The sequence below is a fragment of the Giraffa tippelskirchi genome, chromosome 5 (genome assembly GCF_054371585.1).
Source record: "Giraffa tippelskirchi isolate mGirTip1 chromosome 5, T2T-mGirTip1v1.2.pri, whole genome shotgun sequence".
Taxonomy (NCBI): domain Eukaryota; kingdom Metazoa; phylum Chordata; class Mammalia; order Artiodactyla; family Giraffidae; genus Giraffa; species Giraffa tippelskirchi.
Window position 1 is genome coordinate 175,223,557 of NC_137279.1, and position 15,767 is coordinate 175,239,323.

The 15,767-nt window shown below is 37.6% G+C and overlaps 1 protein-coding gene and 1 pseudogene across 4 annotated transcripts in view; both read left to right on the forward strand.

Annotated features, from left to right (window-relative positions):
* The window catches only part of ZSWIM5 (zinc finger SWIM-type containing 5), a 245,432-nt gene that overhangs the window by 125,892 nt on the left and 103,773 nt on the right, over positions 1-15,767 (forward strand). The window lies entirely within an intron of this gene.
* Positions 7,129-7,521, forward strand: LOC145504632 (small ribosomal subunit protein uS8 pseudogene; annotated as a pseudogene).

Here is a 15,767-nt window from a genome sequence, read left to right on the forward strand (position 1 = left end):
CTGCTTTTAAATATGCTATCTCGGTTGGCCATAACGTTCCTTCCAAGGAGTGAGCGTCTTTTAATTTCATGGCTGCAATCACCATAAGCAGTGATTGTGGAGCCCAAAAAAATAAAGTCTGACACTGTTTCTACTGTTCCCTGTCTATTTCCCATGAAGTGATGGGACCAGATGCCATGATCTTAGTTTTCTGAACGTTGAGCTTTAAGCCAACTTTTTCTCTCTCCTCTTTCACTTTCATCAAGAGGCTCTTTAGTTCTTCTTCACTTTCTGCCATAAGAGTGGTGTCATCTGCATATCTGAGGTCACCCTGCTTATTTAACTTATATGCAAAGTACATCATGAGAAACGCTGGGCTGGAAGAAACACAAGCTGGAATCAAGATTGCTGGGAGAAACATCAATAACCTCAGATATGCAGAGTGTCAAGAAGCCTAAATAATTGTGTATTATGATGGTTAGCCACATATAAGGTACATATTCTTTAAAGTATGGCCCTGCCTACTTTTCCAGACATTGTTACACTGGCTTTCTTTTGCTTCCTTGAGCTAGATACATACTGATCTTTAAATACCGAAAGGCTGGGATCATATACTGATGTTTATTCAGGGCCTGATGCATGGTTAGGTACCAATAAATATTAGTTAAGTAAATACAGATTATTATGTGCCAAGGTGGAGTTAGATATGTTCATTATCTTAGTTGTGATGATTGTTTCATGTATGTTTGTCAAAACTTATGTCAAACTTAATAAATCAAAACATAACCTATTGTATACTTTAAATAGGTGTAATTTGTTGCATATAATTTTTTCTTAACAAAGGTGCTAAACAAGCAGCTATGTTCCTTTTTAGGGTCTTGGCACAGTCTTTTTATCTAGAATCTTCATTTGCTCCAATTTGCTCACGTGGTGGTAGTGATGTGCTCAGTCGTGTCCAACTCTTTGCGACCCTGTGGACCATAGCCCACCAGGCTCCTCTGTCCATGGGGTTCTCCAGGCAAGGATACTGGAGTGGGTTGCCATTTCCTCCTCCAAATTTGCTCACCCGATTCCTACCTTTTCTTTAGTCTTTGCTTAAATATATTTCTTCAGGTTCTAGCTTGGAATCCTCATTCATATCCCACTAGATTAGTTCTCCCTTTTATATATCCTGTCCTTCAGAGCATTTCTCATAATTATGAATAATTATGTAGTATTTGTTTAATGTCATCTTTCCCCCAAACTGTAAACTGCCTCAGGATTGGGACCATGCCTTTCTTGTTCACTAATGTATCCTAGGGATGTATTATAGGTGCTCAAATATTTGTTGACTGAATTAACATGTATATATCCATTTATTCTGCACATATTCATTGAGCTCTACCAGTAACGAGAGACTAGTCTAGGTTCTGGAGTTACAGCAATGAACAACACAGACAAAAACAAAAATCTCTGTACGCACGGAACTTATATTTAAGAGACTACACACAGTTAAATAGCAGGTGGTGGCAAGTGCTGTGCAGAAAAATAAAGCAGGGAAGAGGAGTAAGTGGTGCTGAGGCATATGGAGAATTGTCTCATTGCCCACGGAGACAGGGATTAGTATGTGGGCATTGAGGAATGACCTAGGAGCTCTGGACTTCTTGAAGTGGTGGGGCACAGAGGGCATTGTGCGATTAGTCCTGAAGGTCTCAAGGCAACTAGTTGAAGCTGTGAGTGTTGAGCAATAGGAGGATCAGGAGTCTTGCTAGATGCTACAATCACGCAGAATCCTTGGTTCTTTCTGTTCATCCTGTGAATAGTGATGTGGAAGTTTAGTTGTTTTATATAGAGTACATAGAGTGCTGGATGTTTTCCTTGATTGCTCCTAATAGATTTTTTTAAATATTTATTTATTTATTTGGTGGCACTGGGTCTTAGTTGTGGCATCAGGGATCTTTAGGTGCAGCATTTGAACCATTAGTTGCAGCATGTGGGATCTAGTTCCCTGACCAGGAATCAAACCTTGGCCCCCTACATTGGGAGCTTGGAATCTTAGCCCTGGATCACCAGGGAAGTTCTGCTACTGATAGATTTGTGAAATACTAATCATCAGTAAAAATGCCGAAGGCAAAATGGTTGTCGGAGGAGGCCTTACAAATAGCTATGAAAACAAGAGAAGAGAAAAGCAAAGGAGAAAAGGAAAGATATACCCATTTGAATGCAGAGTTCCAAAGAAAAGTGAGGAGAGATAAGAAAGCCTTCCTCAGCCATCAATGCAAAGAAATAGAGGGAAAAAATAGAATGGGAAAGATTAGCGATCTCTTCAAGAAAATTAGAGATACCAAGAGAAATTTTCATGCAAAGTTGGGCACAATAAAGGACAGAAATGGTATGGACCTAACAGAAGCAGAAGATATTAAGAAGAGGTGGCAAGGATACACAGAAGAACTATACAAAAAAGATCTTCATGACCCAGATAATCATGATGGTGTGATCACTCACCTAGAGCCAGACATCCTGAATGTGAAGTCAAGTGGGCCTTAGGAAGCATCACTACAAACAAAGCTAGTGGAGGTGATGGAATTCCAGTTGAGCTATTTCAAAACCTAAAATATGATGCTCTGAAAGTGCTGCACTCAATATGCCAGCAAATATGGAAAACTCAGCAGTGGCCACAGGACTGGAAAAGGTCAGTTTTTATTCCAGTCCCAAAGAAAGATAATGCTAAATAATGCTCAAACTCTTCCACAATTGCACTCATCTCAGACGCTAGCAAAGTAATGCTCAAAATTCTCCAAGCCAGGCTTCAACAGTACATGAACCGTGAATTTCCAGATATTCCATCTAGATTTAGAAAACGCAGAGGAACCAGAAAACAAATTGCCAACATCCGCTGGATCATCGAAAAAGCAAGAAATTTCCAGAAAAACATCTATTTCTGCTTTATTGACTATGCCAAAGCCTTTGACTCTGTGGATCACAACAAACCATGGAAAATTCTGAAAGAGATGGGCATACCAGACCACCTGACCTGCCTCCTGAAAAATCTGTATGCAGGTCAAGAAGCAACAGTTAAAACTGGACATGGAACAACAGACTGGTTCCAAATAGAAAAAGGAGTACGTCAAGGCTGTATATTGTCACCCTGCTTATTTAACTTATATGCAGAGTACATCATGAGAAACGCTGGGCTGGAAGAAGCACAAGCTGGAATCAAGATTGCCGGGAGAAATATCAGTCATCTCAGATATGCAGATGACACCACCCTTATGGCAGAAAGTGAAGAGGAACTAAAAAGCCTCTTGATGAAAGTGAAAGAGGAGAGTGAAAAAGTTGGCTTAAAGCTCAACATTCAGAAAACTAAGATCATGGCATCTGGTCCCATCACTTCATGGGAAATAGATGGGGAAACAGTGGAAACAGTGTCAGACTTTATTTTTGGGGGCTCCAAAATCACTGCAGATGGTGATTGCAGCCATGAAATTAAAAGACGCTTACTCCTTGGAAGGAAGGTTATCACCAACCTAGATAGCATATTGAAAAGCAGAGACATTACTCTGCCAACAAAGGTCCATCTAGTCAAGGCTATGGTTTTTCCAGTAGTCATGTATGGATGTGAGAGTCGGACAGTGAAGAAAGCTGATCGCCGAAGAATTGATGCTTTTGAAGTGTGGTGTTGGAGAAGACTCTTGAGAGTCCCTTGGACTGCAAGCAGATCCACCAGTCCATCCTAAAGGAGATCAGTCCTGGGTGTTCATTGGAAGGACTGATGTTGAAGCTGAAACTCCAATCCTTTGGCCACCTCATGCGAAGAGTTGACTCATTGGAAAAGACCCTGATGCTGGGAAGGATTGGGGGCGGGAGGAGAATGGGACGCCAAAGGATGAGATGGCTGGATGGCATCACCGACTCAATGGACATGGGTTTGGGTAGACTCCGGGAGTTGGTGATGGACAGGGAGGCCTGGTGTGCTGCAATTCATGGGGTCACAAAGAGTTGGACACGACTGAGCGACTGAACTGAACTGAAAATCTTAGTGATGTTGAGATATCCTAAGAATGAGGTATATCTTTGAACAAGCCCTTTTGTTCTTTCCATAGTGTTTTATGGATTTCTTCATATATGTCTGAAGATTATTCTGAGTATTTGCTTCTTTTATTTTTGCTCTTGTAAGTGGAGTTTTCTCTTACCTTGTTCATTTTGTTGGTTTTTTTCCCCCAAGGAGCTGAGATTTTAATTTATTAATTTCAATTAACTAATTTCTGTTCTCTACCTTCCCAGTTTCTCTTTCATTTTTATTATTTACTTGATGTATATTCTTTCTGTTTGTTATTTGTTCTTTTTCTAGCTTTTTGATATGATAATCTAATTAATTTTCATTATTCTTATTGATATAACTGTTTAATGTTATGAATTTGAACAGTGGTTTAAATGGATCCTGTTGTAGTGTTTTGCTGTTTTTCAGAAATCCTCTAATTTCTGTTTTTATTTCCTCTTTCAGTCAAGAGTTTTTAACAGAAGACTTTTTCATTTTTAGGTCAGAGGGACTTTTTGTTTCTTGTTTCATCAGAGCACGTTGTTTTAATATTGCTCTGTACTTCATGGGATTTGCTGCTGTTTTCTGATCACGTTTTGTGAACATGTCATGAGCACTTGAAAAGAAGAAATATTCTCTATTATTAGAGTGTTGTGTTTTATTTATACTGATACCTCCATAAGATCTTATCGACTATATTATTAGTTTTTCTATATCCATTCCTGTTTTTTGTTCAATTCACCTATCTTATACTAAGAGTGCTGTTAAAGCTTTCTACTTGCAGTGGTTTCTATCAATTTCTTATTTTTATCTCCTTGTATTTCTGCTTTATATAGGTGGTTTTTGTCTTTTTTGCTGGGTAGATATAGAGACCAGACCTGTTATGTCTTCTTTTTAATTTTTGCTTTTAGCACCATAAAATATCCTTCATTGTTTCATTTAACCATTTTCACCTAATTCTACTTTGTCTGATATCAGGATTGCTTTTTTAAAAATTGTTTCTATTTGCCTGTTTTGTCTTTGCTTATTGTTTTATTTTCAGTATTTCTAATTCTCTGTGTTTTAGATATCTCTCTTGTACATAGCATAGATTTAGATTTTATTAAAAGCCAATTGAAAATCTTTCTGCTGCTGCTGCTAAGTCGCTTCAGTCGTGTCTGACTCTGTGTGACCCCATAGATGGCAGCCCACCAGGCTCCGCCATCCCTGGGATTCTCCAGGCAAGAATACTGGAGTGGGTTGCCGTTTCCTTCTCCAGTGCATAAAAGGGAAAAGTGAAAGTGAAGTCGCTCAGTCGTCCAACTCTTAGCGACCCCTTGGACTGCAGCCTACCAGGCTCCTCCATCCATGGGATTTTCCAGGCAAGAGTACTGGAGTGGGGTGTTAAATAAGCAGGGTGACAATATACAGCCTTGATGTACTCCTTTCCCAATTTGGAACCAGTCTGTTGTTCCATGTCCAGTTCTAACTGTTGCTTCTTGACCTGCATACAGATTTCTCAGGAGGCAGGTCAGGTGGTCTGGTATTCCCATCTCTTTAAGAATTTTAAACAGTTTGTTGTGAACACAAGAGTAATTGGTATTAATTTTGAAATGTATTTTTTAGTGTTGTGAGGCTCTGGCCACACCTAAGTCTAGCCTGGTTAGAGCCCATTTCCGTTTATTGATGTAACTAAAATGTTTCATCTCCATACTGTTGTATGATTATTTTCTGTTTTAATTACTGCTGTATTCTATTTCCGGAGAGTTTGTTCCCATGTATTTGTTATTCTTTCAAGATTTCTTTTGGTATGTGAAAAGGACTGTTTTTGGGGTTTTTTTTTTGTTGTTCTTGTGGTTATTTTTATGTTTATACCTTTTACCATGACCACAGTCATCTTTTTTTAACTTAACCTTTTACTTTGTGGCTTTTCAGTTTAAATGGTATCCTTTGAATCTCACAGTTATTACAGTAGTTAATGATCTTATTTTACTTTCTACTTTCTCTCTTCCTTTTCCTCACATAACATATAACATATGTTTATATACTATTTTAAGTCCTAATTTTTAAAAACATAGGTGCTTTCCCTTTTAAAAAATTGGCATGAAATTCACACAGCATAAATAACCGTTTTCAAGTGTGCAGTTTAGTGGCATTTGATGCATCCACAGTGTATGGATACTATACCACTTTACTTTTTCATCACCCTAGAAGAATACCCTGTACCCATTAACGTGTTTCCTCCATCCCTCTAATCTGCTCTTTGTCTCTGTGGGTTTGCTTGTTCTGGATATTTCATATAAATGGAATAATACGATATGTGACCTTTTGTGTCTAGTTTCTTTCTCTTAATATTTTCAAGGTTCATCCAAGTTGTAGCATTCTGTCTTTTTATGGCTGAATAATATTACATTGGGCATCCCTAGTAGCTCAGTTGGTAAAGAATCTGTTTGCAGTGCAGGAGATGCTGGTTTAATTCCTGGGTTAGAAAGATCTTCTGGAGAAGAGATAGGCTACCCATTCCAGTATTCTTGGGCTTCCCTGGTGACTCAACTGGTAAAGAGTCTGCCTGCAATGCGGGAGACCTGGGTTCAATCCTTGGGTTGGAAAGATCCCCTAGAGAAGGGAACAGCTACCCACTCCAGTTTTCTGGCCTGGAGAATCCCACGAACTGTACAGTCCGTGGGGTCACAAAGAGTCAGTGTTGTTTTCGCTTTGGCTCCATCTCTTCATTCTTTCTGGAGTTATTTCTCCACTCTTCTCCAGTAGTATATTGGAAAATTCTTAAAGAGATGGGAATACCAGACCACCTTACCTGCCTCCTGAGAAATCTGTATGCAGGTCAAGAAGCAACAGTTAGAACTGGACATGGAACAATAGACTGGTTCCAAATTGGGAAAGGAGTGCGTCAAGGCTGTATACTGTCACCCTGCTTATTTAACTTCTATGCAGAGTACATAATGCAAAATGCTGGGCTGGATGAAGCACAAGCAGGAATCAAGATTGCTGGGAGAAATATCTATAACCTCAGATATGCAGATAACACCACCTTTATGGCAGAAAGTGAAGAGGAACTAAAAAGCCTCTTGATGAAAGTGAAAGAGGAGAGTGAAAAAGCTGGCTTAGCTCTTTCTGCCATCTTTCTGTGCTGAATGGTGCGCATGAATGTCCTAGCTGATGCTATCAAGAGTACCAAGAATGCTGAAAAGAGAGGCAAACACCAGGTCCTTATTAGGGCGTGCTCCAAAATCATCATCGGGTTTCTAACTGTGATGATGAAGCATGGTTACATTAGCGAATTTGAAATCGTTGATGATCACAGAGCTGGGAAAATTGTTGTGAACCTCACAGGCAGGCTAAATAAGTGTTGAGTGATCAGCCCCAGATTTGATGTGCAACTCAAAGATCTAGAAAAATGGCAGAATAACCTGTTCCCATCCCATCAGTTTGGTTTCATTGTACTGACAACCTCAGCTCACATCATGGACAATGAAGAAGCAAGACGAAAACGTACAGGAGGGAAAACCCTTGGATTCTTTTTCTAGGGATGTAATACATACAAATAAAATGCCTCAGAGTGGGGGAAGAAAAAAAGCTGGCTTAAAACTCAACATTCAAAAAACTAATATCATGGCATCTGGTCCCATCATTTCATGGCAAATAGATGGGGTGACATTGGAAACAGTGACAAACTTTATTTTTTTGGGCTACGAAATCACTGCAGCTGTGAAATTAAAAGACGCTTCCTCCTTGGAAGAAAAGCTATGACCAACCTAGACAGCATATTAAAAAGCAGAGACTTTACTTTGCCGATACAGGTCCGTCTAGTCAAAGCTATGGTTTTTCCAGTAGTCATGTATGGATGTGAGAATTGGACCGTAAGGAAAGCTGAGTGCTGAAGAATTGATGCTTTTGAACTGTAGTGTTGGAGAAGACCCTTGAGAGTCCCTTAGACTGCAAGGAGATCTAACCCGTCCATCCTAAAGGAAATCATCCCTGAATATTCATTAGAAGGACTGATGCTGAAGCTGAAGCTCCAACACTTTGGCCACCTGATGCAAAGAACTGACATGACTCAGCGACTGAACAACAACAACTGTTAAAAACACAATAATATATAGGAACTTACTGAAAGCTAATACTACTTTATTAGGCTTAATGATAAAAATCATCAACTGAATATACAATTTAGTTTAAATCTTTATGGAACGACCATACAAGGTATACATAAATGCTCTACTATTGTTAAATTTATGATTTATTGAAAGTAATTGTACATATTGGCACATGTTACACAGCAGTATCTATATGAGATTGATCATATAGCGTTTTAAAACCTTCCTAACAAAGTATATTAAGGTAACCAAATTAAATCAAGAATTTAAGAATGAAAGAACATTAAAAAACAGTATTATACAGATTAAGTGGTACTTTCATTTATTTATAACAAGTGCATCATCCAGGGCACTCACATGAGGGTACAGAAAATAGAGTTAAATATTTGTTTATATTGAAAAATGACATGTATCTTTGTAATAAATCTGTTTCAAGTTTATAGCATTCTTTACAAAACAGTTTTGTTCATTTTCCCACATAAATCATGTTAAAGTACAAATTGATATAATAACTTTTACACTATCATAGAAAAGCTACCATAAAGAAGATATATAAATGACCAATAAGCTCATAAAAAGATGTTTAACATCATCAACCATTAACAAAATGTAAATCAAAACCACAGTGAGATACCACTTCATACCACTATGATGATTATAATCGAAACAATGGATGATAACAAGTGCTGAGAGGACATGGAAAAATAGGAACCCCTGTACATTGTTGGGAACATAAAATGTTAGAGCAGCTATAGAAAACAATTTGGCAGTTCCTTAAAAGTTGAAAACAGAATTACCATATGAAACAGCAATTCCACTCCTAAGCATACACCCAAGAGAAATGAAAATATATGTCTACCCAGAAACTTTTACAAAAATGTTTACATATCAGTATTATTCATAATGGCTGAAAAGTGGAAACAACTCAGTGTCCACCAACTGATTAATAAATTGTAGTATATCGATACAATGTAATATTCAGTTCAGTTGCTCAGTTGTGTCCAATTCTTTGCAAACCCATGGACTGCAGCACACCAGTCCTCCCTGTCTATCACCAACTCCTGGGGCTTGCTCAAACTCATGTCTATCGAGTTGGTGATGCTATCCAACCATCTTATCCTCTGTCATCCCCTTCTCCTCCTGCCTTCAGTGTTTCCCAGCATCAGGGTCTTTTCCAATGAATTATGTATTTTGTTATGTATTTTAACAGTTGCATATTTTGAAGAGTTTGTTTTCTTTTGTCACTCCCTTAAGCATCTGTGACCTTGAAGTATATTGACGTAAATTGAAGGGAGGAAAAAAATTAGTATAAATATTATAAGACAAGTACTACAGATATTTTAAGGAAAATTGTCTACTTGGTGTATTATAAAAGGTTTCAATATCTACCTTTGAGAAAGGGTCTGCTGAATATCACCTATCCAAGGGAGGCTATCACTGTATATCGCTTTGTCTGCTCCTTTTAGAAAAACCTCATGATGCTCTAGGATATGCAGTTAGCAAAGCTTTGGGTCTCACAAAAGCCTGAATACATCTTTGATTGGTTATATATTAAAGGAAATAGCCCACAGCATGGTGCCAGACAAGTGTAGAGCCCAACCAATTTGATTCTTAAGCAGGGAGAAGAATTCTATTCATCATTAAGAGGTTAGATCATAAAATGTTGTAATTATTTCAGCCTCAGTTGGTTTAAAGCTTTTTTTTTTTCAGTAAAACTTCTCTTCAAATTTTGAGGCAAGAAGACGGTTTTCATTTTGATGACCTTTTGCATTGTGTTTTTCTTCAAGTCCTCCCACCCTGCCCTGTGGCCTACTCTGTTTGCTGTTCAAATCTGAATCATAATGTGCATCTGCGGGGATCGGAATCATGTGACCGACTGAAGTGTCTCTTGTCATTTATTAACATTCTTTGAATATCTAATTTTGACATATTATTTGGCTGTGTCATGAAGAAATTTGCTCCTGCTCTTGACTGTTTCAGAGGTGGGTGCATATGAAAAATTATTATTTTTTTCTCTTTCATCTCTACACAGTTATTTTTGTTTTTGTTTTTTAGTTACAAAATGGAACAAAGAATGACAGCCACATTGGGCCTTGACAGGGATCCTTTTACTTGAAGGACCACTCCTATAATGAATGATTTTTATTCAAGTGAATATTCATATATTTCTCTGACTCTAATTTGTATAAAATGACAGCCTGCAGACCATTTTATTTGATTACAGTCCTTTCACCTTCATTATCTTTTATGTCTTTTTAAACTCTGGACTTGCCATATCCATCTTGACCCTCCCCCACATCTCTCTGTTTGTATTTTCTTTCATTGCAATTTTCCTCTTTTCTCTTCTGTGGGCATTCACAGATTGTTTTTGGAGTTCATTAAAAAGAGAGTGTGTTGTCTGGGTAGAAAATTACATTTGCATGCTTGAGAGAAGCCTAAGGGTTTTTGTGGGGTTTGGCAAGGATCCTGGCTTTTTTCCTTTTCGGAGGGAAGAATGAGGGAAGGGGGTAATAATAAGGGATTTTTGGAAAGGAGAAATGTAAGAGTTGTTGAGGTGATTTCTTTCCTCATTTTTCCCTTCCCATAGTATATGCATCTAGCTGATTTTCATTTTTTTTTCTGCATGTATAAACCACTTGACTAACAATGGGAGAGATTAGAGACTTTTCTTAGAACTATTTTTGAATGCACAGGAGAGTTCTGCAAAGCAGAAACCTCTCTTATGGTGATAACTGTGCATTTTCTAGTGAACATGGCAAGTTGCAATATGTATACATATACATTTTTCTCCTTTGTGGTAACTGGAGGGGATTTTATATGGGAAAATTGTTTCTTAAATTAATATGACATTTCATTTAAACTGGTATCTACATAGAATTCTAGTTATGTTTTGAATTAGGATTCCCCACTTTCAAAATTTAAGTTTTGAGGTATAATATTTAGCCCTTTTTGAAGGTGACAATGTTTTTCCTTTTTTATTAAAAGTGATATCATTTGTTATTTAGAACTTGTCATTTGTGGCCTTTCAGACATTAGGGAAACTGTGGAACATTTATAATAAAAGGAGTATATTTTATAGCAGTGATAACTCAGAAGAATTTGGCTAAGTTCAGAGTTAATACAAAAAATGTGGGTTGCAGGCATAGGACCAAGGGTCATGTGGGTCAGGATTGATCAGGAAAATCAGGGAGTTATTTTGTGCTGTATTGGATAGTCATAGGAAAATAAGTTGATTTATTATAGAGCAGCCCATAGAGTTGAATCTTTTTTTTAAAAAAAGTCTGACTGACTTATTATGTACTATAAATCCACTCAGCAAATATTTTTAATTGAATACTGACTCCGTTCATAGGGACTAGGACTAAAAAAGTGAGTAAGATATAATAGTTGTCCTCAAGGAACTTATAATCACCATGACTAAGTATATTTGCAACTGTGTTTGTATGATGTCTGTAAGGTCTAGAAACACAGATACTTTTATTTTATACTTATATATGTTTTTAAGATCTAAGAAGTACAAAGGAATTATACTCCAATTAAAAAAGATCCAAGAAGTCCTTGATGAAAGGTATATTTTCCTATGTTTTCAGACTTTATGTTTACCATATGGAATGTGTGTGTGTATGTAAACAGTTAGTTACAGTGTAAGTGCTGAAAAAAAGCTGTATGCAAAATAATTTGGACTGCATTCACTTTTCATTCTCTATTGGATATTCACATTAGCCTATAAGGACTTCCCTGGTGGCTCAGCGATTAAGAACCTCCCTGCGATGCAGAAGACACAAGAAGGGAGTTCTATCCCTGGGTCAGGAAGTTCCCCTGAAGGAGGGCATGGCAGCCCACTCCAGTTATTCTTGCTGGGAAAATCACATGGACAGAGGAGACTGGTGGGCTACAGTCCATGGAGTCACACAGAGTCAGACACAACTGAAGCAACTGAGCACACACACATCAGCATATAAACATACTTTTATTTCTTGATTCTTAAAAAAATTATCTTCTCTTAACTCTACTAACTTCTGTCAGCTGTTGTTCTGTTTCTTTCCTATGCTCTGTACTTGTTAACTCTAATTTTCCTCCTCCCATTTTCTCTTAAACCCATTTCAGCCAGTGTTGACCATCCTATTCCAATTGTATTCTCATCAGAGTCACTGATGACCTCTACATTACTAGTTGTCATTTCTCAGTCCTTGTCTAACTTGATTATCAGTAATATTTGATATAGATTACGCCCTCATCTTTGACTGATATTCTTCACAACGTTTCCAAGATACTCTGCTCTCTTAGTTGAAATTTCTCCTTTGTTGTTCAGTTGCTAAGTCATGTCCGACTCTTTGCCACCCCACGGATTGCAGCACTCCAGGCTTCCCTGTCCTTCACTATCTCCTGAAGTTTGCTCAAACTCATGTCCACTGAGTCAGTGATGCCATCCAACCATCTCATCCTTTGTCACCCCCTTTCTCCTACCTCGTTGGTATTTCCTTCTCTGTCTCTTTTGCTTCTTCTTCCTCTCTTTTGTCCCTCAACTTTAAAAAGTGTTTTTTAAAAAATCACACTGTAAAAAACAAAACTATTCTTTTCTTTTGATGTGTACAGTTCTATGAATTTTAACACATGTATCAGTTTAGTTTAGTCACTCAGTCGTGTCCGACTCTTTGCAACCCCATAGACTGCAGCACTCCAGGCTTCCCTGTCCATCACCAACTCCTGGAACTTGCTCAAACTCATGTCCATTGAGTCAGTGATGCTATCCAACCATCTCATCCTCTGTTGTCCCCTTCTCCTGCCTTCAGTCTGTCCCAGCAGCAGGGTCTTTTCTGATGTGAAGAGTCAGTTCTTCACATCAGGTGGCCAACATATTGGAGTTTCAGCTTCAGCATCAGTCCTTCCAATAAATATTCAGGGCTGATTTTTTTAGGATTGACTGGTTTGATCTCCTTGCAGTCCAAGGGACACTCAAGAGTATTCTCCAATACCACAGTTCAAAAGCATTAATTCTTCAGCACTCAGTTTTCTTTATAGTCAAACTTTCACATCCATACATGACTACTGGAAAAACCATAGCTTTGACTAGACGGACCTTTGTTGGCAAAGTAATGTTTATGCTTTTTAATATACTGTCTAGGTTTGTCACAGCTTTTCTTCCAAGGAGCAAGTATATAGATGTATACACATGTATAGATTTGTGTAACCAGTACCATAATCAGGATACAGAACAATTCTATCACCCTGAAAATCTTCCTCACGTCATCTCTTTGTAGTCAAACCTTTATCACCTGGAAACCAGTGCTGTTCTCCATCATTATAATCTCGTCTTTTAGAGAATGTTGTATGAATCAAACTATACAGTATGTAACTTTTCTAGACTGGCTTTTTTTACTCAGCATAATACCTTTGATATTCCTCTAAATTGTTACCTGTATCTTTTGTGTCTTCCTTCTTATTGCTGAGTAATGTCCTGTGTATGGATGTACCACAAATTGTTTATCCAGTCACCTGGTGTAAAGGACATTTGAATTGTTTTCCAGCTTGAGTTGTTTTGGGCAACTATGAACAGAACTGCCTTAAACACTGATAATCAGGTTTTGTATAACGTAAGTTTTCATTCTCCAGGGAGAAATCCCAGGAGAGGGATTTCTGGGTTTATAAGAAACTGCCAGATGCTCTTCCAGAATGCCTGTACCATTTTGCATTCCCACCTGCAATGAATGAAAGTCCCAGTTCTGCATCCTCACCAACACTTGGTATTGTCAATTTTTTAATTTTTCCTTGTTTTGTTTTTTTGTTTGTTTGTTGTTTTGTCTTGTCATTATTTTAATTTTATCCATTCTCATAAGTATATATCATAAGTGTTATTATAATTGTTATTGTTTTAATTTGCATTTCTCTAAGGGCTAATGATGTTGAACATCTTTTCATGTGCCTACTTGTCATTTACATGTTTTCTTTGGAGATGTGTCCAAATCTTTTGCCTAGTTTTAAATTAGACTCTTTGTTTTCTTAATTTGAGTTTTGAGAGTTTGCTGTGTCTTCTGGATACAAGTCCTTTATTGGATATGTGCTTTGCAGATATCATCTCCCAATCTTTTGCTTGTTTTTTTCATCCTTTTAACAGTGTCTCTGGTAGAGCAAAGGTTTTTAATATTAATGAAGTCTAACTTATCAGCTTTTTCTTTTGTGGATTGTGCTTTTACTGACATGTCTAAAAACTCCTTCATATACAGTGGCTAAGCAATAAGGTCCTACTGTAAACACGGGGATCTATATTCAATGTCCTGGGATAAACCATAATGGAAAAGAATATTAAAAAGAATGTATATATGTGCATAACTGAGTCACTTTGACTCTACAGAAGAAATTAGCATAGCATTATAAATCAGCTGTACTTCAGTAAAGAAATAAGTTTGGGAAAAAAAGCCTTTGCCTAACCTCAGGTCACAAAGATTTTCTGCTATGTCTTATTCTAAACATTTTCTATTTTTACATTTTTCCATTCAGTCTGTAATTTGTTTTGAGTTAATTCTATACAAAATATGAGATTTAGGTTACTTTTTCTTTTGCATATAGATGTTCAGTGTCCAACCCTGTATGTTGAAAAGACTGTCTTTTATCCACTGAATTACTTTTGAATCTTCACCAAAAATCAGTTGGTAATATTTGCACAAGTCAGTTTCAAGACTTCTCTTTCATTGATTTAGGTGTCAATCCTTTTACTATTACCACACAATCTCTATTATTATAGCTTTATAGTAAGTCTTGAAATCAGTGTGATTCTTCTAATTTTATTCTTATCTTTTAGAATTATTTTTAACTATTCCCTGGTAGTTCAGACAGTAAAGTGTCTGCCTACAATGCAAGAGACCCAGGTTCGATCCCTGGGTTGGGAAGATACCCTGGAGAAGGAAATGGCAACCCACTCCAGTATTCTTGCCTGGAAAATCCCATGGACGGAGAATCCTAGTAGGCTACAGTCCATGGGGTCGAAAAGAGTCGGACACAACTGAGTGACTTCACTTTCACTTTAACTATTCCAGTTCCTTTTAGAATCAATATATATTTTTTAAAAGTTTTTGCTGATATTTTGACTTGTATTATATTAAGCCTATATAGCCTATATATACAAGCCTATAATACAAGTCAAAATATCAGCAAAAGAATTTTTTTTGGTGGCTCAGTGGTAAAGAGTCTGTCTTTACCACTTTAGTAAAGTGGTAAAGAGTCTGTCTTTACCACTTTAGTAAAGTGGTAAAGAATCTGTCTTTACCAAAGCAGGATACCTGAGTTCAGTCCCTGGGTCTGGAAGATGCCCTGGAGAAGGAAATGGCAACCCACTCCAGTATTCTTGCCTGCAAAAGTAGGAGGAGGAGGACAGAGGAGCCTGGGATCACAGAGTCGACCACGACTCAGCAACTAAGCAAAGAGCAACAGTAAGCCTATGTATCAGTTTTGGAAAAATTGAAATCTTTACTTTGTTGCATATTTAATCTATAAACACGATATCTCTATTTATTTAGATTTTCCTGGATTTCTTTCATCACTCTTTGTAGTTTTCAACATACAGATTCTGTAAATGTTTTGTTAGGCTTATACACCTGCTGCTGGTGCTGCTAAGTCGCTTCAGTTGTGTCTGACTGTGCGACCCCATAGACGGCAGCCCACCAGGCTCCCCCATCCCT